This window comes from Oncorhynchus mykiss, chromosome 23 (assembly GCF_057628025.1).
Source record: "Oncorhynchus mykiss isolate SJ-2025 chromosome 23, ASM5762802v1, whole genome shotgun sequence".
NCBI lineage: Eukaryota > Metazoa > Chordata > Actinopteri > Salmoniformes > Salmonidae > Oncorhynchus > Oncorhynchus mykiss.
In genome coordinates this window covers 63,006,407-63,030,616 of record NC_143044.1, presented here as the reverse complement: position 1 = coordinate 63,030,616, position 24,210 = coordinate 63,006,407, and the positions used below count along the sequence as shown (strand labels likewise).

The 24,210-nt window shown below is 55.8% G+C and overlaps 1 protein-coding gene across 2 annotated transcripts in view; it reads left to right on the top strand.

The window, feature by feature from the left end:
• Positions 1–1,237: 1,237 nt before the first annotated feature.
• grem2b (gremlin 2, DAN family BMP antagonist b) overlaps positions 1,238–24,210 on the top strand; it is a 37,882-nt gene continuing 14,909 nt past the window's right edge. For both annotated transcript variants that reach the window (XR_016491235.1, XM_036989220.2), the window contains exon 1: positions 1,238–1,884. The gene's annotated coding sequence lies outside the window, so the exon portion shown is untranslated. The remainder of the gene's footprint in view (positions 1,885–24,210) is intronic.

Sequence of the window (24,210 nt, the reverse complement as noted above, 5' to 3'; positions counted from 1 at the left end):
CCGGTCCACTGGCCTGTTACGACCGCTGGCGACATGCTGGAGTCCTGTCCAAGGTGGAGCCTCACGATCCGGTCCACTGGCCTGTTAAGACCACGGGAGTCCTGACTAAAGCAATTCAACTACGAGTCAGCCCTCCTCCACACAGTTCAATATCCTCTACCCGGTCTTGTACATTTAGATTACAGGAATCTGTACGGGCATTACGATAGATTCAACACCATTACCGTTCATCAAACTATCTAAATAAGAACCTGAATTGGACTTGGTTTCCAAGATACAAACTCTTTGTAACCGATACAAAACCTTATTGGAAGGGATACAAGCTCTTTCTAGTATCTCTTCTAGAATAGTGAATAATGACAATCTGACTGTAGAACAATGACAGAAACAACCAGGATATAGATATCAAACCAGCAGATAAAAGTCAGAGCCGTCCAGAGTAGTGATGTTGTACAGGCAGGTGCAGGCAGCGATCGGTTGAAGAGCAGGAACTTAGTTTTTCATTTAGTTTTACTTGTAATAAATAAAAGGATAAAAGGACCATTTCATACTAATTTTGAGGTAAAATAATCTAATTGTATTTGACCTTGGTGAAGACCGAATGCGGCCCAGGGGGGAAATGAGTTTGACACCCCTGAGCTGCAGGCCGGTATTGAGCAATATAAAGGAGGGAAATTCCATCTATGGCCACTAGATGGCACCAGACACTATTTTGTTCTGCCACTGTAGAGTCACTGTAGTTTAACTACACAGAGCTTTGACAATCCATCTCATTATTTGAATGCATGATAACGATACTGATCTTGTTTAATTGATTATAAACATTAAAACAGTAAATGTATTATCCATGGGTGTTGTTAATTGCTGGTGACGTGTAGTCTACTATTGAAAGTACTGTGAAAAAACACTGCTGCGTTCTCTCACTATTACCCAAGGAGCAACACAACTCCATCACCTTGACGGTTGTTGAAGAACATACAGCATGGTTGGAGTTGTCGGGTTGGAGACATGACGTCCAGATCACTTCACTAGTGGTATTTCACGGGTCAAAATGGCTTTCATCCCACGAAGCCGTACTTAAACCTTCAGACACTCAGAGACCCTAAAGTGTTCAATAAAAAGGCTGTTTTAAGTGTTTAAACACACTCCATCTGTGATGTTAAAATAAGTCCCTGCTGTAACTCTCCTTCTTGGTCTTGTTCTCTCTCTCTCTCTCTCTCTCTCTTTCTCTACCTCTCTTCCTCCCTGCCGGGTAGCAAGCAGGGGGCCAACCACATCAGGAGACACTGGGAAAGTGTTGCAGTGTGTGTGTGTGTGTGTGTGTGTGTGTGTGTGTGTGTGTGTGCGCTTTGTCGACGGGGCTGGTTGGATTGAATTAACAATGCACTGAGGGTGAGAAGGGGAGAAACAGGGAGGGGCAGTCTACAGAGAGAGAGTGTTAGGGAGGGAGAGGGCGAGACTTGTTTAGTGATGAAAGCCAATAGAAAGTCTGCTGGGTGATAATATCCACATGCGGGAGATGGAGAGGAGCCAGAACACAGAGACACAGAGAGAGAGACCCTAACCACAGGAACTCAGGCTGTCCATGGGCATCCATACAGCTACCTCACCAGGACCCCGAAGAGAGTCGCAGACTGACCAGTGTAGAGACCAGCTAACAAACCACCAAAAACCTCAGCATAGAAACCATGATCTGACAGAAGAGCTGAAAAACTTTCAAACTGACCCCCAAAACCGAGGAGCCAACCAATGAGTGACCAACGAATAGACCACCTCAACCCCTGACCTCTGTCTCTACTGGAATACTTACCTAACCCAACGCAGAGACAGACTGGGACACAGAGAGAGAGAGAGAGAGGACGCTTTGGACACCTGAAACAAGAGGTAAAACTGACCTGACACATTCTATCCTTACAGACAAGAGGTCAACTCACCTGACACTTCCTAACCTTAGAGACTGAACCACACTGAGAATAGAGTACCAATGTCCGTATCTCAATCATCCTCACTTAGACAAGCTCTGGGCACAGTTTACTGTAAATGGTACAGACATATAATGTAAGACGTTAACAATCTCTGGTGTTGATATGGTGTTAATATGATCAGCTGTGATGTTGTACTCCAGTACCTCTTAAAGATGACTTATCTAGATGACTCATGTATTTACCTCACTGAAATGAGAGAGCCCTCATCACAATTCACACATTATTTATTAAATTATTGATGTGTTAAGGGACATTTTAATTCATAACCAATAGAGTAGCAATAGGGGAGAGTGGGTGAAGTTTGAACCACCCTTGTTTCTAGGAAACCGTACACAAAATGAATCATGTGACCAAATATGTAGGAAGAGGTCATCAGTTCATGGAGTCTGAAGGATGAAACCACATGGAAAAACTGACCAGCAAGTTAGGTCCAAAACAAACAGATTTTCACCAAGTCAAATGATTTTATTGTGTTAGAGATTTCATTATGCTTGTATCTAAACCAAAGTAGATAATTTTAACGTTGTTATAAACATCAGTTGGGGCCTCTATTAGCTTCAATATGAGGTCCTAAATCTAGTATGAAAGTGCATCCTTGTAGCTGTGTAGGCTAATAGAGTGTAAATGTTTGCCTTGGGGTAAGTTGGGCCAATGTCAAGTTGAGTAAATGTTAGTGTTTTATTCCAAGGGGTAATGCAAAGCATTATCGCTGAGATATGAGGTATCAACAGGGCATAGATTGTGATTGTGTTTGAGAAGTAAAAATAGACTTAGCTTTTTAAAAGGTGGTGGAAATATTTAGTTAAATAATGAATTACAATTTAATGTGTAGGCGGCTTAATGTACCTTGTCCCGTTCCCGTTTTCAAAACTGTAATGTTTACATAGTTTTTTTATTTTGAAAAAATATTTAACCTTTATTTAACTAGGCAAGTCAGTTAAGAACAAATTCTTATTTTTCAATGACGGCCTACCAAAAGGCCTTTTATAGGACAACACACACATCCCAACAAGAGAGACACCACAACACTTCATAAAGACAGACCTAAGACAACAACCTAGCATGGCAGAAGAGAGACACCACAACATAAAGACAGACCTAAGACAACAACATAGCATGGCAGAAGAGAGACACCACAACATAAAGACAGACCTAAGACAACATAGCATGGCAGAAGAGAGACACCACAACATAAAGACAGACCTAAGACAACAACACAGCAAGGCAGAAGAGAGACACCACAACACGACATAAAGACAGACCTAAGACAACAACATAGCATGGCAGAAGAGAGACACCACAACATAAAGACAGACCGAAGACAACAACATAGCATGGCAGAAGAGAGACACCACAACATAAAGACAGACCTAAGACAACATAGCATGGCAGAAGAGAGACACCACAACATAAAGACAGACCGAAGACAACAACATAGCATGGCAGAAGAGAGACACCACAACATAAAGACAGACCTAAGACAACATAGCATGGCAGAAGAGAGACACCACAACATAAAGACAGACCTAAGACAACAACACAGCAAGGCAGAAGAGAGACACCACAACACGACATAAAGACAGACCTAAGACAACAACATAGCAAGGCAGAAGAGAGACACCACAACATAAAGACAGACCTAAGACAACAACATAGCATGGCAGAAGAGAGACACCACAACATAAAGACAGACCTAAGACAACATAGCATGGCAGAAGAGAGACACCACAACACTTCATAAAGACAGACCTAAGACAACAACATAGCATGGCAGAAGAGAGACACCACAACATAAAGACAGACCTAAGACAACATAGCATGGCAGAAGAGAGACACCACAACATAAAGACAGACCTAAGACAACAACACAGCAAGGCAGAAGAGAGACACCACAACACGACATAAAGACAGACCTAAGACAACAACCTAGCAAGGCAGAAGAGAGACACCACAACATAAAGACAGACCGAAGACAACAACATAGCATGGCAGAAGAGAGACACCACAACATAAAGACAGACCTAAAACAACAACATAGCATAAATTATGATTATTTCAGAGGATACACAACATCCTGAAAAATATGTAGATATCTTTGTTAGAAAGAATACTATATTTCCTTTGACGGACAGAAGCTGAATGTTAAAACTGGTTTAACTTACCCACCCCCCCCTCTCCTACTATTGACACTAAATTACACATATTCAACCTCAGAAGTCTAGAAGGCTTGCACAGTGCTTTGTGTATTGCTCAGTACTCTGAATGTGGTTATCTCTGAACTATTAATGTGTATGTGTGTGTGCCAACTAAGAACGTGTGTGTGGGGAAAAGGGGTCCGTTACAGACGGCTCCGTCAGGGGACCGTTACAGACGGCTCCGTCAGGGGTCCGTTACAGACAGCTCAGTCAGGGGACCGTTACAGACAGCTCCGTTACAGACAGCTCCGTTACAGACGGCTCCGTCAGGGGTCCGTTACAGACAGATCCGTTACAGACGGCTCAGTCAGGGGACCGTTACAGACAGATCCGTTACAGACGGCTCAGTCAGGGGACCGTTACAGACAGATCCGTTACAGACAGCTCCGTTACAGACGGCTCCGTCAGGGGTCCGTTACAGACGGCTCCGTTACAGACAGCTCCGTTACTGACAGATCCGTTACAGACGGCTCCGTCAGGGGACCGTTACAGACAGCTCCGTTACAGACAGCTCCGTTACAGACGGCTCCGTTACAGACAGCTCCGTTACAGACAGCTCCGTTACAGACAGCTCCGTTACAGACAGCTCCGTCAGGGGACCGTTACAGACAGCTCCGTCAGGGGACAGTTACAGACAGCTCCGTTACAGACAGCTCCGTCAGGGGACAGTTACAGACGGCTCCGTTACAGACATCTCCGTTACAGACAGCTCCGTCAGGGGACAGTTACAGACGGCTCCGTTACAGACGGCTCCGTTACAGACGGCTCCGTTACAGACATCTCCGTTACAGACAGCTCCGTCAGGGGACAGTTACAGACGGCTCCGTTACAGACGGCACCGTTACAGACTGCTCCGTTACAGACGGCTCCGTTACAGACAGCTCCGTCAGGGAACTGTTACAGACAGCTCCGTTACAGACAGCTCCGTTACAGACGGCTCCGTTACAGACGGCTCCGTTACAGACGGCACCGTTACAGACGGCTCCGTTACAGACAGCTCCGTTACAGACGGCTCAGTCAGGGGACCGTTACAGACAGCTCCGTTAGGGGACCGTTACAGACAGCACCGTTAGGGGACCGTTACAGACAGCTCCGTTAGGGGACCGTTACAGACAGCTCCGTTAGGGGACCGTTACAGACGGCTCCGTTAGGGGACCGTTACAGACGGCACCGTTAGGGGACCGTTACAGACGGCTCCGTTAGGGGACCGTTACAGATGGCTCCGTTAGGGGACCGTTACAGACGGCTCCGTTAGGGGACCGTTACAGACGGCTCCGTTAGGGGACCGTTACAGACGGCTCCGTTAGGGGACCGTTACAGACGGCTCCGTTAGGGGACCGTTACAGACGGCTCCGTCAGGGGACCGTTACAGACGGCTCCGTCAGGGGACCGTTACAGACTGCTCCGTTACAGACGGCTCCGTTACAGACGGCGCCGTCAGGCGACCGTTACAGACGGCTCCGTTACAGACGGCTCCGTTACAGACGGCTCCGTTACAGACGGCTCCGTCTGGGGACCGTTACAGACGGCTCCGTCAGGGGACCGTTACAGACGGCTCCGTCAGGGGTCCGTTACAGACAGCTCCGTTACAGACAGCTCCGTCAGGGGACCGTTACAGACTGCTCCGTCAGGGGACTGTTACAGACGGCTCCGTCAGGGGACCGTTACAGACGGCTCCGTCAGGGGACCGTTACAGACAGCTCCGTCAGGGGACCGTTACAGACAGCTCCGTTACAGACGGCTCCGTCAGGGGACCGTTACAGACGGCTCCGTCAGGGGACCTTTACAGACGGCTCCGTCGGGACCGTTACAGACGGCTCCGTCAGGGGACCGTTACAGACGGCTCCGTCAGGGGACCGTTACAGACTGCTCCGTTAGGGGACCGTTACAGACGGCTCCGTCAGGGGACCGTTACAGACAGCTCCGTCAGGGGACCATTACAGACAGCTCCGTTACAGACGGCTCCGTCAGGAGACCGTTACAGACAGCTCCGTTACAGACGGCTCCGTCAGGGGACCGTTACAGACGGCTCCGTCAGGGGACCGTTACAGACAGCTCCGTTAGGGGACCGTTACAGACAGCTCCGTTACAGAGGGCTCCGTCAGGGGACCGTTACAGACAGCTCCGTTACAGACGGCTCCGTCAGTGGACCGTTACAGACGGCTCCGTCAGGGGACCGTTACAGACGGCTCCGTCAGGGGACCGTTACAGACTGCTCCGTCAGGGGACCGTTACAGACGGCTCAGTCAGGGGACCGTTACAGACAGCTCCGTCAGGGGACCGTTACAGACGGCTCCGTCAGGGGACCGTTACAGACTGCTCCGTTAGGGGACCGTTACAGACAGCTCCGTTACAGACGGCACCGTTACAGACAGCTCCGTTACAGACGGCTCCGTCAGGGTACCGTTACAGACAGCTCCGTTAGGGGACCGTTACAGACAGCACCGTTATGGGACCGTTACAGACAGCTCCGTCAGGGGACCGTTACAGACGGCTCCGTCAGGGGACCTATTCAGACAGCTCCGTTAGGGGACCGTTACAGACAGCTCCGTTACAGACGGCTCCGTCAGGGGACCGTTACAGACAGCTCCGTCAGGGGACCGTTACAGACGGCTCCGTCAGGGGACCGTTACAGACAGCTCCGTCAGGTGACCGTTACAGACGGCTCTGTCAGGGGACCGTTACAGACAGCTCCGTCAGGGGACCGTTACAGACAGCTCCGTTACAGACGGCTCCGTCAGGGGACCGTTACAGACGGCTCCGTCAGGGGACCTTTACAGACGGCTCCGTCAGGGGACCTTTACAGACGGCTCCGTCGGGACCGTTACAGACGGCTCCGTCAGGGGACCGTTACAGACGGCTCCGTCAGGGGACCGTTACAGACTGCTCCGTTAGGGGACCGTTACAGACGGCTCCGTCAGGGGACCTTTTACAGACGGCTCCGTCAGGGGACCTTTACAGACGGCTCCGTCGGGACCGTTACAGACGGCTCCGTCAGGGGACCGTTACAGACGGCTCCGTCAGGGGACCGTTACAGACTGCTCCGCTAGGGTACCGTTACAGACGGCTCCGTCAGGGGACCGTTACAGACGGCTCCGTCAGGGGACCGTTACAGACTGCTCCGTCAGGGGACCGTTACAGACGGCTCAGTCAGGGGACCGTTACAGACAGCTCCGTCAGGGGACCGTTACAGACGGCTCCGTCAGGGGACCGTTACAGACGGCTCCATTACAGACGGCACCGTTACAGACAGCTCCGTTACAGACGGCTCTGTCAGGGTACCGTTACAGACAGCTCCGTTAGGGGACCGTTACAGACAGCTCCGTTAGGTGACCGTTACAGACAGCTCTGTCAGGGGACCGTTACAGACAGCTCCGTTAGGGGACCGTTACAGACAGCTCCGTTACAGACGGCTCCGTCAGGGGACCGTTACAGACAGCTCCGTCAGGGGACCGTTACAGACAGCTCCGTCAGGGGACCGTTACAGACGGCTCCGTCAGGGGACCGTTACAGACAGCTCAGTCAGGGGACCGTTACAGACAGCTCCGTCAGGGGACCGTTACAGACAGCTCCGTCAGGTGACCGTTACAGACGGCTCCGTTACAGACGGCTCCATCAGTGGACCGTTACAGACGGCTCTGTTACAGACGACTCCGTCAGTGGACCGTTACAGACGGCTCCGTCAGGGGACCGTTACAGACGGCTCCGTCAGGGGACCGTTACAGACGGCTCCGTCAGTGGACCGTTACAGACTGCTCCGTCAGGGGACCGTTACAGGCGGCTCCGTCAGGGGACCGTTACAGACAGCTCCGTTAGGGGACCGTTACAGACAGCTCCGTTACAGACGGCTCCGTCAGGGGACCGTTACAGACGGGACCGTTACAGACGGCTCCGTCAGGGGACCGTTACAGACAGCTCAGTCAGGGGACCGTTACAGACAGCTCCGTCAGTGGACCGTTACAGACAGCTCCGTTAGGGGACCGTTACAGACAGCTCCGTTACAGACTGCTCCGTCAGGGGACCGTTACAGACAGCTCCGTCAGGGGACCGTTACAGACAGCTCCGTCAGGGGACCGTTACAGACGGCTCCGTCAGGGGACCGTTACAGACAGCTCCGTCAGGTGACCGTTACAGACGGCTCCGTTACAGACGGCTCCATCAGTGGACCGTTACAGACGGCTCTGTTACAGACGACTCCGTCAGTGGACCGTTACAGACGGCTCCGTCAGGGGACCGTTACAGACGGCTCCGTCAGGGGACCGTTACAGACGGCTCCGTCAGTGGACCGTTACAGACTGCTCCGTCAGGGGACCGTTACAGACGGCTCCGTCAGGGGACCGTTACAGACAGCTCCGTTAGGGGACCGTTACAGACAGCTCCGTTACAGAGGGCTCCGTCAGGGGATCGTTACAGACAACTCCGTCAGGGGACCGTTACAGACGGCTCCGTCAGGGGACCGTTACAGACAGCTCAGTCAGGGGACCGTTACAGACAGCTCCGTCAGGGGACCGTTACAGACAGCTCCGTCAGGTGACCGTTACAGACGGCTCCGTTACAGACGGCTCCGTTACAGACGGCTCCGTTACAGACGGCTCCATCAGTGGACCGTTACAGACGGCTCTGTTACAGACGACTCCGTCAGGGGACCGTTACAGACGGCTCCGTCAGGGGACCGTTACAGACGGCTCAGTCAGGGGACCGTTACAGACGGCTCCGTCAGGGGACCGTTACAGACAGCTCCGTCAGGGGACCGTTACAGACTGCTCCGTCAGGGGACCGTTACAGACGGCTCAGTCAGAAGACAGTTACAGACGGCTCCGTCAGGGGACCGTTACAGAAGGCTCCGTCAGGGGACCGTTACAGACAGCTCCGTCAGGGGACCGTTACAGACAGCTCCGTTACAGACGGCTCCGTCAGGGGACCGTTACAGACGGCTCCGTCAGGGGACCTTTACAGACGGCTCCGTCGGGACCGTTACAGACGGCTCCGTCGGGACCGTTACAGACGGCTCCGTCAGGGGACCGTTACAGACGGCTCCGTCAGGGGACCGTTACAGACTGCTCCGTTAGGGGACCGTTACAGACGGCTCTGTTACAGACGACTCCGTCAGGGACCGTTACAGACGGCTCCGTCAGGGGACCGTTACAGACGGCTTAGTCAGGGGACCGTTACAGACGGCTCCGTCAGGGGACCGTTACAGACAGCTCCGTCAGGGGACCGTTACAGACGGCTCCGTCAGGGGACCGTTACAGACGGCTCAGTCAGAAGACAGTTACAGACGGCTCCGTCAGGGGACCGTTACAGACAGCTCCGTCAGGTGACCGTTACAGACGGCTCCGTTACAGACGGCTCCATCAGTGGACCGTTACAGACGGCTCTGTTACAGACGACTCCGTCAGGGGACCGTTACAGACGGCTCAGTCAGGGGACCGTTACAGACGGCTCCGTCAGGGGACCGTTACAGACAGCTCCGTCAGGGGACCGTTACAGACTGCTCCGTCAGGGGACCGTTACAGACGGCTCAGTCAGAAGACAGTTACAGACGGCTCCGTCAGGGGACCGTTACAGACGGCTCCGTCAAGGGACCGTTACAGACGGCTCCATCAGTGGACCGTTACAGACGGCTCTGTTACAGACGACTCCGTCAGTGGACCGTTACAGACGGCTCCGTCAGGGGACCGTTACAGACGGCTCCGTCAGGGGACCGTTACAGACGGCTCCGTCAGTGGACCGTTACAGACTGCTCCGTCAGGGGACCGTTACAGACGGCTCCGTTACAGACGGCTCCATCAGTGGACCGTTACAGACGGCTCTGTTACAGACGACTCCGTCAGTGGACCGTTACAGACGGCTCCGTCAGGGGACCGTTACAGACGGCTCCGTCAGGGGACCGTTACAGACGGCTCCGTCAGTGGACCGTTACAGACTGCTCCGTCAGGGGACCGTTACAGGCGGCTCCGTCAGGGGACCGTTACAGACAGCTCCGTTAGGGGACCGTTACAGACAGCTCCGTTACAGACGGCTCCGTCAGGGGACCGTTACAGACGGGACCGTTACAGACGGCTCCGTCAGGGGACCGTTACAGACAGCTCAGTCAGGGGACCGTTACAGACAGCTCCGTCAGTGGACCGTTACAGACAGCTCCGTTAGGGGACCGTTACAGACAGCTCCGTTACAGACTGCTCCGTCAGGGGACCGTTACAGACAGCTCCGTCAGGGGACCGTTACAGACAGCTCCGTCAGGGGACCGTTACAGACGGCTCCGTCAGGGGACCGTTACAGACAGCTCCGTCAGGTGACCGTTACAGACGGCTCCGTTACAGACGGCTCCATCAGTGGACCGTTACAGACGGCTCTGTTACAGACGACTCCGTCAGTGGACCGTTACAGACGGCTCCGTCAGGGGACCGTTACAGACGGCTCCGTCAGGGGACCGTTACAGACGGCTCCGTCAGTGGACCGTTACAGACTGCTCCGTCAGGGGACCGTTACAGACGGCTCCGTCAGGGGACCGTTACAGACAGCTCCGTTAGGGGACCGTTACAGACAGCTCCGTTACAGAGGGCTCCGTCAGGGGATCGTTACAGACAACTCCGTCAGGGGACCGTTACAGACGGCTCCGTCAGGGGACCGTTACAGACAGCTCAGTCAGGGGACCGTTACAGACAGCTCCGTCAGGGGACCGTTACAGACAGCTCCGTCAGGTGACCGTTACAGACGGCTCCGTTACAGACGGCTCCGTTACAGACGGCTCCATCAGTGGACCGTTACAGACGGCTCTGTTACAGACGACTCCGTCAGGGGACCGTTACAGACGGCTCCGTCAGGGGACCGTTACAGACGGCTCAGTCAGGGGACCGTTACAGACGGCTCCGTCAGGGGACCGTTACAGACAGCTCCGTCAGGGGACCGTTACAGACTGCTCCGTCAGGGGACCGTTACAGACGGCTCAGTCAGAAGACAGTTACAGACGGCTCCGTCAGGGGACCGTTACAGAAGGCTCCGTCAGGGGACCGTTACAGACAGCTCCGTCAGGGGACCGTTACAGACAGCTCCGTTACAGACGGCTCCGTCAGGGGACCGTTACAGACGGCTCCGTCAGGGGACCTTTACAGACGGCTCCGTCGGGACCGTTACAGACGGCTCCGTCGGGACCGTTACAGACGGCTCCGTCAGGGGACCGTTACAGACGGCTCCGTCAGGGGACCGTTACAGACTGCTCCGTTAGGGGACCGTTACAGACGGCTCTGTTACAGACGACTCCGTCAGGGACCGTTACAGACGGCTCCGTCAGGGGACCGTTACAGACGGCTTAGTCAGGGGACCGTTACAGACGGCTCCGTCAGGGGACCGTTACAGACAGCTCCGTCAGGGGACCGTTACAGACGGCTCCGTCAGGGGACCGTTACAGACGGCTCAGTCAGAAGACAGTTACAGACGGCTCCGTCAGGGGACCGTTACAGACAGCTCCGTCAGGTGACCGTTACAGACGGCTCCGTTACAGACGGCTCCATCAGTGGACCGTTACAGACGGCTCTGTTACAGACGACTCCGTCAGGGGACCGTTACAGACGGCTCAGTCAGGGGACCGTTACAGACGGCTCCGTCAGGGGACCGTTACAGACAGCTCCGTCAGGGGACCGTTACAGACTGCTCCGTCAGGGGACCGTTACAGACGGCTCAGTCAGAAGACAGTTACAGACGGCTCCGTCAGGGGACCGTTACAGACGGCTCCGTCAGGGGACCGTTACAGACTGCTCCGTTAGGGGACCGTTACAGACGGCTCTGTTACAGACGACTCCGTCAGGGGACCGTTACAGACGGCTCCGTCAGGGGACCGTTACAGACGGCTCAGTCAGGGGACCGTTACAGACGGCTCCGTCAGGGGACCGTTACAGACAGCTCCGTCAGGGGACCGTTACAGACGGCTCCGTCAGGGGACCGTTACAGACGGCTCAGTCAGAAGACAGTTACAGACGGCTCCGTCAGGGGACCGTTACAGACGGCTCCGTCAGGGGACCGTTACAGACAGCTCCGTCAGGGGACCGTTACAGACGGCTCCGTCAGGGGACCGTTACAGACAGCTCCGTTAGGGGACCGTTACAGACAGCTCCGTTACAGAGGGCTCCGTCAGGGGATCGTTACAGACAACTCCGTCAGGGGACCGTTACAGACGGCTCCGTCAGGGGACCGTTACAGACAGCTCAGTCAGGGGACCGTTACAGACAGCTCCGTCAGGGGACCGTTACAGACAGCTCCGTCAGGTGACCGTTACAGACGGCTCCGTTACAGACGGCTCCGTTACAGACGGCTCCATCAGTGGACCGTTACAGACGGCTCTGTTACAGACGACTCCGTCAGGGGACCGTTACAGACGGCTCCGTCAGGGGACCGTTACAGACGGCTCAGTCAGGGGACCGTTACAGACGGCTCCGTCAGGGGACCGTTACAGACAGCTCCGTCAGGGGACCGTTACAGACTGCTCCGTCAGGGGACCGTTACAGACGGCTCAGTCAGAAGACAGTTACAGACGGCTCCGTCAGGGGACCGTTACAGAAGGCTCCGTCAGGGGACCGTTACAGACAGCTCCGTCAGGGGACCGTTACAGACAGCTCCGTTACAGACGGCTCCGTCAGGGGACCGTTACAGACGGCTCCGTCAGGGGACCTTTACAGACGGCTCCGTCGGGACCGTTACAGACGGCTCCGTCGGGACCGTTACAGACGGCTCCGTCAGGGGACCGTTACAGACGGCTCCGTCAGGGGACCGTTACAGACTGCTCCGTTAGGGGACCGTTACAGACGGCTCTGTTACAGACGACTCCGTCAGGGACCGTTACAGACGGCTCCGTCAGGGGACCGTTACAGACGGCTTAGTCAGGGGACCGTTACAGACGGCTCCGTCAGGGGACCGTTACAGACAGCTCCGTCAGGGGACCGTTACAGACGGCTCCGTCAGGGGACCGTTACAGACGGCTCAGTCAGAAGACAGTTACAGACGGCTCCGTCAGGGGACCGTTACAGACAGCTCCGTCAGGTGACCGTTACAGACGGCTCCGTTACAGACGGCTCCATCAGTGGACCGTTACAGACGGCTCTGTTACAGACGACTCCGTCAGGGGACCGTTACAGACGGCTCAGTCAGGGGACCGTTACAGACGGCTCCGTCAGGGGACCGTTACAGACAGCTCCGTCAGGGGACCGTTACAGACTGCTCCGTCAGGGGACCGTTACAGACGGCTCAGTCAGAAGACAGTTACAGACGGCTCCGTCAGGGGACCGTTACAGACGGCTCCGTCAAGGGACCGTTACAGACAGCTCCGTCAGGGGACCGTTACAGACAGCTCCGTTACAGACGGCTCCGTCAGGGGACCGTTACAGACGGCTCCGTCAGGGGACCTTTACAGACGGCTCCGTCGGGACCGTTACAGACGGCTCCGTCGGGACCGTTACAGACGGCTCCGTCAGGGGACCGTTACAGACGGCTCCGTCAGGGGACCGTTACAGACTGCTCCGTTAGGGGACCGTTACAGACGGCTCTGTTACAGACGACTCCGTCAGGGGACCGTTACAGACGGCTCCGTCAGGGGACCGTTACAGACGGCTCAGTCAGGGGACCGTTACAGACGGCTCCGTCAGGGGACCGTTACAGACAGCTCCGTCAGGGGACCGTTACAGACGGCTCCGTCAGGGGACCGTTACAGACGGCTCAGTCAGAAGACAGTTACAGACGGCTCCGTCAGGGGACCGTTACAGACGGCTCCGTCAGGGGACCGTTACAGACAGCTCCGTCAGGGGACCGTTACAGACAGCTCCGTTACAGACGGCTCCGTCAGGGGACCGTTACAGACATCTCTGTCAGGGGACCTTTACAGACGGCTCCGTCGGGACCGCTACAGACGGCTCCGTCTGGACCGTTACAGACGGCTCCGTCAGGGGACCGTTACAGACGGCTCCGTCAGGGGACCGTTACAGACTGCTCCGTTAGGGGACCGTTACAGACGGCTCCTTCAGGGGACCGTTACAGACGGCTCCGTCAGGGGACCGTTACAGACTGCTCCGTCAGGGGACCGTTACAGACGGCTCAGTCAGGGGACCGTTACAGACAGCTCCGTCAGGGGACCGTTACAGACGGCTCCGTCAGGGGACCGTTACAGACGGCTCCGTCAGGGGACCGTTACAGACGGCTCCGTCAGGGGACCGTTACAGACAGCTCAGTCAGGGGACCGTTACAGACAGCTCCGTCAGGGGACCATTACAGACAGCTCCGTCAGGTGACCGTTACAGACGGCTCCGTTACAGAAGGCTCCATCAGTGGACCGTTACAGACGGCTCTGTTACAGACGACTCCGTCAGGGGACCGTTACAGACGGCTCCCCCTGACTGAGCTGTCTGTAACGGTCCCCTGACGGAGCCGTCTGTAACGGTCCCCTGACGGAGCTGTCTGTAACGGTCCCCTGACGGAGCCGTCTGTAACGGAGCTGTCTTTAACGGTCCCCTAACGGAGCTGTCTGTAACGGTCCCCTGACGGAGCCGTCTGTAACGGTCCCCTGACGGAGCTGTCTTTAACAGTCCCCTAACGGAGCTGTCTGTAATGGTCCCCTAACGGAGCCGTCTGTAACGGAGCTGTCTGTAACGGTCCCCTAACGGAGCTGTCTGTAACGGTCCCCTGACGGAGCCGTCTGTAACGGTCCCCTGACGGAGCTGTCTGTAACGGTCCCCTAACGGAGCTGTCTGTAATGGTCCCCTAACGGTGCTGTCTGTAACGGTCCCCTAACGGAGCTGTCTGTAACGGTACCCTGACGGAGCCGTCTGTAACGGTCCACTGATGGAGCCGTCTGTAACGGAGCCGTCTGTAACGGTCACCTGACGGAGCTGTCTGTAACGGTCCCCTGACTGAGCCGTCTGTAACGGTCCCCTGACGGAGCCGTCTGTAACGGTCCCCTGACGGAGCCGTCTGTAACGGTCCCCTAACGGAGCAGTCTGTAACGGTCCCCTGACGGAGCCGTCTGTAACGGTCCCCTTACGGAGCCGTCTGTAACGGTCCCGACGGAGCCGTCTGTAAAGGTCCCCTGACGGAGCCGTCTGTAACGGTCCCCTGACGGAGCCGTCTGTAACGGAGCTGTCTGTAACGGTCCCCTGACGGAGCTGTCTGTAACGGTCCCCTGACGGAGCCGTCTGTAACGGTCCCCTGACGGAGCCGTCTGTAACTGTCCCCTGACGGAGCCGTCTGTAACGGTCCCCTAACATAGCAGTCTGTAACGGTCCCCTGACGGAGCCGTCTGTAACGGAGCTGTCTGTAACGGTCCCCTGACGGAGCTGTCTGTAACGGTCCCCTGACGGAGCCGTCTGTAACGGTCCCCTGACGGAGCCGTCTGTAACTGTCCCCTGACGGAGCCGTCTGTAACGGTCCCCTGACGGAGCCGTCTGTAACGGTCCCCTAACGGAGCTGTCTGTAACGGTCCCCTGACGGAGCCGTCTGTAACGGTCCCCTGACGGAGCCTACTGTAACGGTCCCCTGACGGAGCTGTCTGTAACGGTCCCCTGACTGAGCCGTCTGTAACGGTCCCCTGGCGGAGCAGTCTGTAACGGTCCCCTGACGGAGCCGTCTGTAACGGTCCCCTGACGGAGCCGTCTGTAACGGTCCCCTAACGGAGCAGTCTGTAACGGTCCCCTGACGGAGCAGTCTGTAACGGTCCCCTGACGGAGCCGTCTGTAACGGTCCCCTGACGGAGCCGTCTGTAACGGTCCCGACGGAGCCGTCTGTAAAGGTCCCCTGACGGAGCCGTCTGTAACGGTCCCCTGACGGAGCCGTCTGTAACGGTCCCCTGACGGAGCCGTCTGTAACGGTCCCGACGGAGCCGTCTGTAAAGGTCCCCTGACGGAGCCGTCTGTAACGGTCCCCTGACGGAGCCGTCTGTAACGGAGCTGTCTGTAACGGTCCCCTGACGGAGCTGTCTGTAACGGTCCCCTAACGGAGCAGTCTGTAACGGTCCCCTGACGGAGCCGTCTGTAACGGTCCCCTGGCGGAGCCGTCTGTAACGGTCCCGACGGAGCCGTCTGTAAAGGTCCACTGACGGAGCCGTCTGTAACGGTCCCCTGACGGAGCCGTCTGTAACGGAGCTGTCTGTAACGGTCCCCTGACGGAGCTGTCTGTAACGGTCCCCTGACGGAGCCGTCTGTAACGGTCCCCTGACGGAGCCGTCTGTAACTGTCCCCTGACGGAGCCGTCTGTAACGGTCCCCTGACGGAGCCGTCTGTAACGGTCCCCTAACGGAGCTGTCTGTAACGGTCCCGTGACGGAGCCGTCTGTAACGGTCCCCTGACGGAGCCGTCTGTAACTGTCCCCTGACGGAGCTGTCTGTAACGGTCCCCTAACCGAGCTGTCTGTAACGGTACCCTGACGGAGCCGTCTGTAACGGAGCTGTCTGTAACGGTGCCGTCTGTAACGGAGCCGTCTGTAACGGTCCCCTGACGGAGCCGTCTGTAACGGTCCCCTGACGGAGCTGTCTGTAACGGTCCCCTGACGGCGCCGTCTGTAACGTTCCCCTGACGGAGCCGTCTGTAACTGTCCCCTGACGGAGCCGTCTGTAACGGTCCCCTAACGGAGCAGTCTGTAACGGTCCCCTGACGGAGCCGTCTGTAACGGTCCCCTGACGGAGCCGTCTGTAACTGTCCCCTGACGGAGAAGTCTGTAACGGTCCCCTAACGGAGCAGTCTGTAACCGTTACAGACGGCTCCGTCAGGGGACCGTTACAGACGGCTCCGTCAGGGGACAGTTACAGACGGCTCCGTCAGGGGACCGTTACAGACGGCTCCGTCAGGGGACCGTTACAGACAGCTCCGTCAGGGGACCGTTACAGACAGCTCCGTTACAGACGGCTACGTCAGGGGACCGTTACAGACTGATCCGTTAGGGGACCGTTACAGACGGCTCCGTCAGGGGACCGTTACAGACGGCTCCGTCAGGGGACCTTTACAGACGGCTCCGTCAGGGGACCTTTACAGACGGCTCCGTCAGGGTACCGTTACAGACAGCACCGTTAGGGGACCGTTACAGACAGCACCGTTAGGGGACCATTACAGACAGCTCCGTTAGGGGACCGTTACAGACAGCTCCGTCAGGGGACCTTTACAGACGGCTCCGTCAGGGGACCGTTACAGACAGCTCCGTTAGGGGACCGTTACAGACAGCTCCGTTACAGACGGCTCCGTCAGGGGACCGTTACAGACAGCTCCGTCAGGGGACCGTTACAGACGGCTCCGTCAGGGGACCGTTACAGACAGCTCAGTCAGGGGACCGTTACAGACAGCTCCGTCAGGGGACCGTTACAGACAGCTCCGTCAGGTGACCGTTACAGACGGCTCCGTTACAGACGGCTCCATCAGTGGAACATTACAGACGGCTCCGTCAGGGTACCGTTACAGACAGCTCCGTTAGGGGACTGTTACAGACAGCACCGTTAGGGGACCATTACAGACAGCTCCGTTAGGGGACCGTTACAGACAGCTCCGTCAGGGGACCGTTACAGACGGCTCCGTCAGGGGACCGTTACAGACAGCTCCGTTAGGGGACCGTTACAGACAGCTCCGTTACAGACGGCTCCGTTAGGGGACCGTTACAGACAGCACCGTTAGGGGACCATTACAGACAGCTCCGTTAGGGGACCGTTAAAGACAGCTCCGTCAGGGGACCGTTACAGACGGCTCCGTCAGGGGACCGTTACAGACAGCTCCGTTACAGACGGCTCCGTCAGGGGACCGTTACAGACAGCTCCGTCAGGGGACCGTTACAGACGGCTCCGTCAGGGGACCGTTACAGACAGCTCAGTCAGGGGACCGTTACAGACGGCTCCGTCAGGGGACCGTTACAGACAGCTCCGTCAGGGGACCGTTACAGACAGCTCCGTCAGGGGACCGTTACAGACAGCTCCGTTACAGACGGCTACGTCAGGGGACCGTTACAGACTGATCCGTTAGGGGACCGTTACAGACGGCTCCGTCAGGGGACCGTTACAGACGGCTCCGTCAGGGGACCTTTACAGACGGCTCCGTCAGGGGACCTTTACAGACGGCTCCGTCAGGGTACCGTTACAGACAGCTCCGTTAGGGGACCGTTACAGACAGCACCGTTAGGGGACCATTACAGACAGCTCCGTTAGGGGACCGTTACAGACAGCTCCGTCAGGGGACCTTTACAGACGGCTCCGTCAGGGGACCGTTACAGACAGCTCCGTTAGGGGACCGTTACAGACAGCTCCGTTACAGACGGCTCCGTCAGGGGACCGTTACAGACAGCTCCGTCAGGGGACCGTTACAGACGGCTCCGTCAGGGGACCGTTACAGACAGCTCAGTCAGGGGACCGTTACAGACAGCTCCGTCAGGGGACCGTTACAGACAGCTCCGTCAGGTGACCGTTACAGACGGCTCCGTTACAGACGGCTCCATCAGTGGAACATTACAGACGGCTCCGTCAGGGTACCGTTACAGACAGCTCCGTTAGGGGACTGTTACAGACAGCACCGTTAGGGGACCATTACAGACAGCTCCGTTAGGGGACCGTTACAGACAGCTCCGTCAGGGGACCGTTACAGACGGCTCCGTCAGGGGACCGTTACAGACAGCTCCGTTAGGGGACCGTTACAGACAGCTCCGTTACAGACGGCTCCGTTAGGGGACCGTTACAGACAGCACCGTTAGGGGACCATTACAGACAGCTCCGTTAGGGGACCGTTAAAGACAGCTCCGTCAGGGGACCGTTACAGACGGCTCCGTCAGGGGACCGTTACAGACAGCTCCGTTACAGACGGCTCCGTCAGGGGACCGTTACAGACAGCTCCGTCAGGGGACCGTTACAGACGGCTCCGTCAGGGGACCGTTACAGACAGCTCAGTCAGGGGACCGTTACAGACAGCTCCGTCAGGGGACCGTTACAGACAGCTCCGTCAGGTGACCGTTACAGACGGCTCCGTTACAGACGGCTCCATCAGTGGACCGTTACAGACGGCTCCGTCAGGGTACAGTTACAGACAGCTCCGTTAGGGGACTGTTACAGACAGCTCCGTCAGGTGACCGTTACAGACGGCTCCGTTACAGACGGCTCCGTCAGGGGACCGTTACAGACAGCTCAGTCAGGGGACCGTTACAGACAGCTCCGTCAGGGGACCGTTACAGACAGCTCCGTCAGGTGACCATTACAGACGGCTCCGTTACAGACGGCTCCATCAGTGGACCGTTACAGACGGCTCCGTCAGGGTACCGTTACAGATGGCTCCGTCAGGGGACCGTTACAGACAGCTCCGTCAGGGGACCGTTACAGACGGCTCCGTCAGGGGACCGTTACAGACAGCTCAGTCAGGGGGCCGTTACAGACAGCTCCGTCAGGGGACCGTTACAGACAGCTCCGTCAGGTGACCGTTACAGACGGCTCCGTTACAGACGGCTCCATCAGTGGACCGTTACAGACGGCTCCGTCAGGGTACCGTTACAGACAGCTCCGTTAGGGGACCGTTACAGACAGCACCGTTAGGGGACCATTACAGACAGCTCCGTTAGGGGACCGTTACAGACAGCTCCGTCAGGGGACCGTTACAGACGGCTCCGTCAGGGGACAGTTACAGACGGCTCCGTCAGGGGACCGTTACAGACGGCTCCGTCAGGGGACCGTTACAGACGGCTCCGTTACAGACAGCTCCGTCAGGGGACCGTTACAGACAGCTCCGTTACAGACGGCTCCGTCAGGGGACCGTTACAGACGGCTCCGTCAGGGGACCGTTACAGACGGCTCCGTCAGGGGACCGTTACAGACGGCTCCGTCAGGGGACCGTTACAGACAGCTCCGTCAGGGGACCGTTACAGACGGCTCCGTCAGGGGACCGTTACAGACAGCTCCGTCAGGGGACCGTTACAGACAGCTCCGTCAGGGGACCGTTACAGACAGCTCCGTCAGGGGACCGTTACAGACGGCTCCGTTAGGGGACCGTTACAGACGGCTCCGTCAGGGGACCATTACAGACAGCTCCGTTACAGACAGCTCCGTCAGGGGACCGTTACAGACGGCTCCGTCAGGGGACCGTTACAGACAGGAGGATGGATGGAGCCAAATACAGGACCTTTCTGGAAGAAAACCTGATGGAGTCTGCAAAAGACCTGAGACTGGGACGGAGATTTTTCTTCCAACAAGACAATGATCCAAAACATAAAGCAAAATCTACACTGGAATGGTTAAAAAATAAACATATCCAGGTGTTAGAATGGCCAAGTCAAAGTCCAGACCTGAATCCAATCGAGAATCTGTGGAAAGAACTGAAAACTGATGTTCACAAATGCTCTCCATCCAACCTCACTGAGCTCGAGCTGTTTTGCAAGGAGGAATGGGAAAAAATTTCTCGATGTGCAAAACTGATAGAGACATACCCCAAGCGACTTACAGCTGTAATCGCAGCAAAAGGTGGCGCTACAAAGTATTAACTTAAGGGGGCTGAATAATTTTGCACGCCCAATTTTTCAGTTAAAAAAGTTTGAAATATCCAATAAATGTCGTTCCACTTCATGATTGTGTCCCACTTGTTGTTGATTCTTCACAAAAAAATACAGTTTTATATCTTTATGTTTGAAGCCTGAAATGTGGCAAAAGGTCGCAAAGTTCAAGGGGGCCGAATACTTTCGCAAGGCACTGTAGTTAATGTTGTACACCTCAGGACCTAGTATGATTATGTAGTTAAGGTATAAAGACAGTTGTATGAAACTGCAGCTTGTTACATGATTTAACTTTACGTAAGTTATAAACTAACAGGGCGGGAGGGGGACATGAAGACAGGGAGGGGTGGCAGGGAGGAGGACATGAAGACAGGGAGGGGGGGGGACATGAAGACAGGGAGGGGGGGACATGAAGACAGGGAGGGGGTGAAGCAGGCAAGGGGGAAGGAGAGCCTGAGACGGGGGCGACGAGGGGGGGAGATGAGAGGCTGGGAGGGGGGGGAGACGAGAAGCTGGGAGGGGGAGACGAGACGGGGGAGACGAGAGGCTGGTAGGGGGGAGACGAGAGTCTGGGAGGGGGAGACGAGAGGCTGGGAGGGGGGAGACGAGAGGCTGGGAGGGGGAGACGAGAGGCTGGGGGGGGGGGGGCGAGAGGCTGGGAGGGGGGAGACGAGACGGGGGAGACGAGAGGCTGGGAGGGGGGGAGGCGAGAGGCTGGGAGGGGGAGACGAGAGGCTGGGAGGGGGAAGACTAGAAGTTGGGAGGGGGAGACTAGAGGCTGGGAGGGGACAGAGGGAGATTGGTAGAAGAGAGGCTGGGAGATTGGTAGAAGAGAGGCTGGGAGGAAGGAGAGAGAGGCATGGCTACAGTGTTGTTAGGTGAACCAACCTACTGTAACCTTGACCTCCAAACGACATGGGTACAGTGTTGTTAGGTGGACCAACCTACTGTAACCTTGACCTCCAGACGACATGGCTACAGTGTTTGTCTTTCCATGCTGTTGGTTAGTTTATCCAGGGAGATAAACCTCTGAGGAGGCACCTTGAGGGCAGCCCCAGGTCTGACCAGCCCAGTGCAGTGAGCTGGTACTGCCTTCCCCTGCTGGGTCGGGCCTGTGGTCCCCCTGATCGGTGCTGGGGCTGTGGTTTGCTGATTTGCCCTGAGAAATCCCACACAAACTGTCTCTCTAATGGACCGACATCAACCCACCCCCACCACAGCCAGCAGCTCCCACCCCCACCACAGCCAGCAGCTCCCCCACGCCCGACAACCACACCCAGCAGCTCCCAGCAGCTAATTGACCCCCCCAACCACAGCCAGCAGCTCCTACCCCCACGCCCACCACACCCAGCAGCTAATTGACGCCCCCACCACAGCCAGCAGCTCCTACCCCCACGCCCAGCAGCTAATTGAACCCACCCCACCACAGCCAGCAGCTCCTACCCCCACGCCCACCACACCCAGCAGCTAATTGACGCCCCCACCCCACCACAGCAGCCCACCCCACCCCACCACACCCAGCAGCTAATTGACCTCCCCCCACCCCACCACAGCAGCCCACCACAGCCAGCAGCTCCCACCCCCGCTCCCGACCACCACACCCAGCAGCTAATTGACCCCCCCCACCCCCACCCCACCACAGCAGCCCACCCATTCACCTCTGAACGAAACCATCTCAGGCTGACCAAGTGGACCTCAGCCTGTGGCATGTTGTTAATTGTGTCCCAAATGGAACCCCTTTCCCTACATAGTGCACTACTATTGACCTGGCCCCTGGAACGAAGACCACATGTGGGGTTGAACTAAGTAGCTGAGAATCCACTTCTGAAACTGAACAGTAGACCGGGCTGGGGCAACATAAGGACTGTTTCTCAGCTGGTGGTAATTATCACCAGCAGCAAGAAGGGGTCGGGGTTGTGTCTGTGCCCGTGTCCAAAGTGCATTGTGGTTGCAGCAGCCTATGTCCACACAGCAGCCCCGGGCTAATGTTCTCTGTGATAGGTTCCTTTAAATGCTCCACATTAGTAATGTGGTTTTCAGCCAATGGATTGGAGAACGTGATGAGGATAATTAGTAGAATTGGGATTTATTGTGTAAATGTAATACATGCTTCATTTAGAAATCAAAGGCCTCAGAAGATGTGTTAGTGGACATGGAGAGGCCTCATCAGGTTTCAGGTCTTCCTAACTTGTTGGTGTTGATGTAGAAGATGTGTTAGTGGACATAGGAAGGCCTCATCAGGTTTCAGGTCTTCCTGACATGTTGGTGTTGATACAGAATATGTGTTAGTGGACATAGAGAGGCCTCAGAATATGTGTTAGTGGGCATAGAGAGGCTTCAGAATATGTGTTAGTGGACATAGGAAGGCCTCATCAGGTTTCAGGTCTTGTTGGTGTTGATGCAGAAGATGTGTTAGTGGACATAGGAAGGCCTCATCAGGTTTCAGGTCTTGTTGGTGTTGATGCAGAAGATGTGTTAGTGGACATAGGAAGGCCTCATCAGGTTTCAGGTCTTCCTAACTTGTTGGTGTTGATACAGAAGATGTGTTAGCGAGGTCTCAGCAGGGTTCAGATCTTCCTGACTTGTTGGTGTTGATACAGAAGATGTGTTAGTGGACATGGAGAGGCCTCATCAGGTTTCAGGTCATCCTAACTTTTTGGTGTTGATACAGAAGATGTGTTGGTGGACATAGGAAGGCCTCATCAGGTTTCAGGTCATCCTAACTTGTTGGTGTTGATACAGAAGATGTGTTAGTGGACATGGAGAGGCCTCATCAGGTTTCAGGTCATCCTAACTTGTTGGTGTTGATACAGAAGATGTGTTGGTGGACATAGGAAGGCCTCATCAGGTTTCAGGTCATCCTAACTTGTTGGTGTTGATACAGAAGATGTGTTGGTGGACATAGGAAGGCCTCATCAGGTTTCAGGTCATCCTAACTTGTTGGTGTTGATACAGAAGATGTGTTGGTGGACATAGGAAGGCCTCATCAGGTTTCAGGTCTTCCTAACTTGTTGGTGTTGATGCAGAAGATGTGTTAGTGGACATAGGAAGGCCTCATCAGGTTTCAGGTCTTGTTGGTGTTGATGCAGAAGATGTGTTAGTGGACATAGGAAGGCCTCATCAGGTTTCAGGTCTTGTTGGTGTTGATACAGAAGATGTGTTAGTGGACATGGAGGCCTCATCAGGTTTCAGGTCATCCTAACTTGTTGGTGTTGACACAGAAGATGTGTTAGTGGACATGGAGAGGCCTCATCAGGTTTCAGGTCATCCTAACTTGTTGGTGTTGATACAGAAGATGTGTTAGTGGACATGGAGGCCTCATCAGGTTTCAGGTCATCCTAACTTGTTGGTGTTGATACAGAAGATGTGTTAGTGGACATGGAGGCCTCATCAGGTTTCAGGTCATCCTAACTTGTTGGTGTTGACACAGAAGATGTGTTAGTGGACATGGAGGCCTCATCAGGTTTCAGGTCATCCTAACTTGTTGGTGTTGATACAGAAGATGTGTTAGTGGACATGGAGGCCTCATCAGGTTTCAGGTCATCCTAACT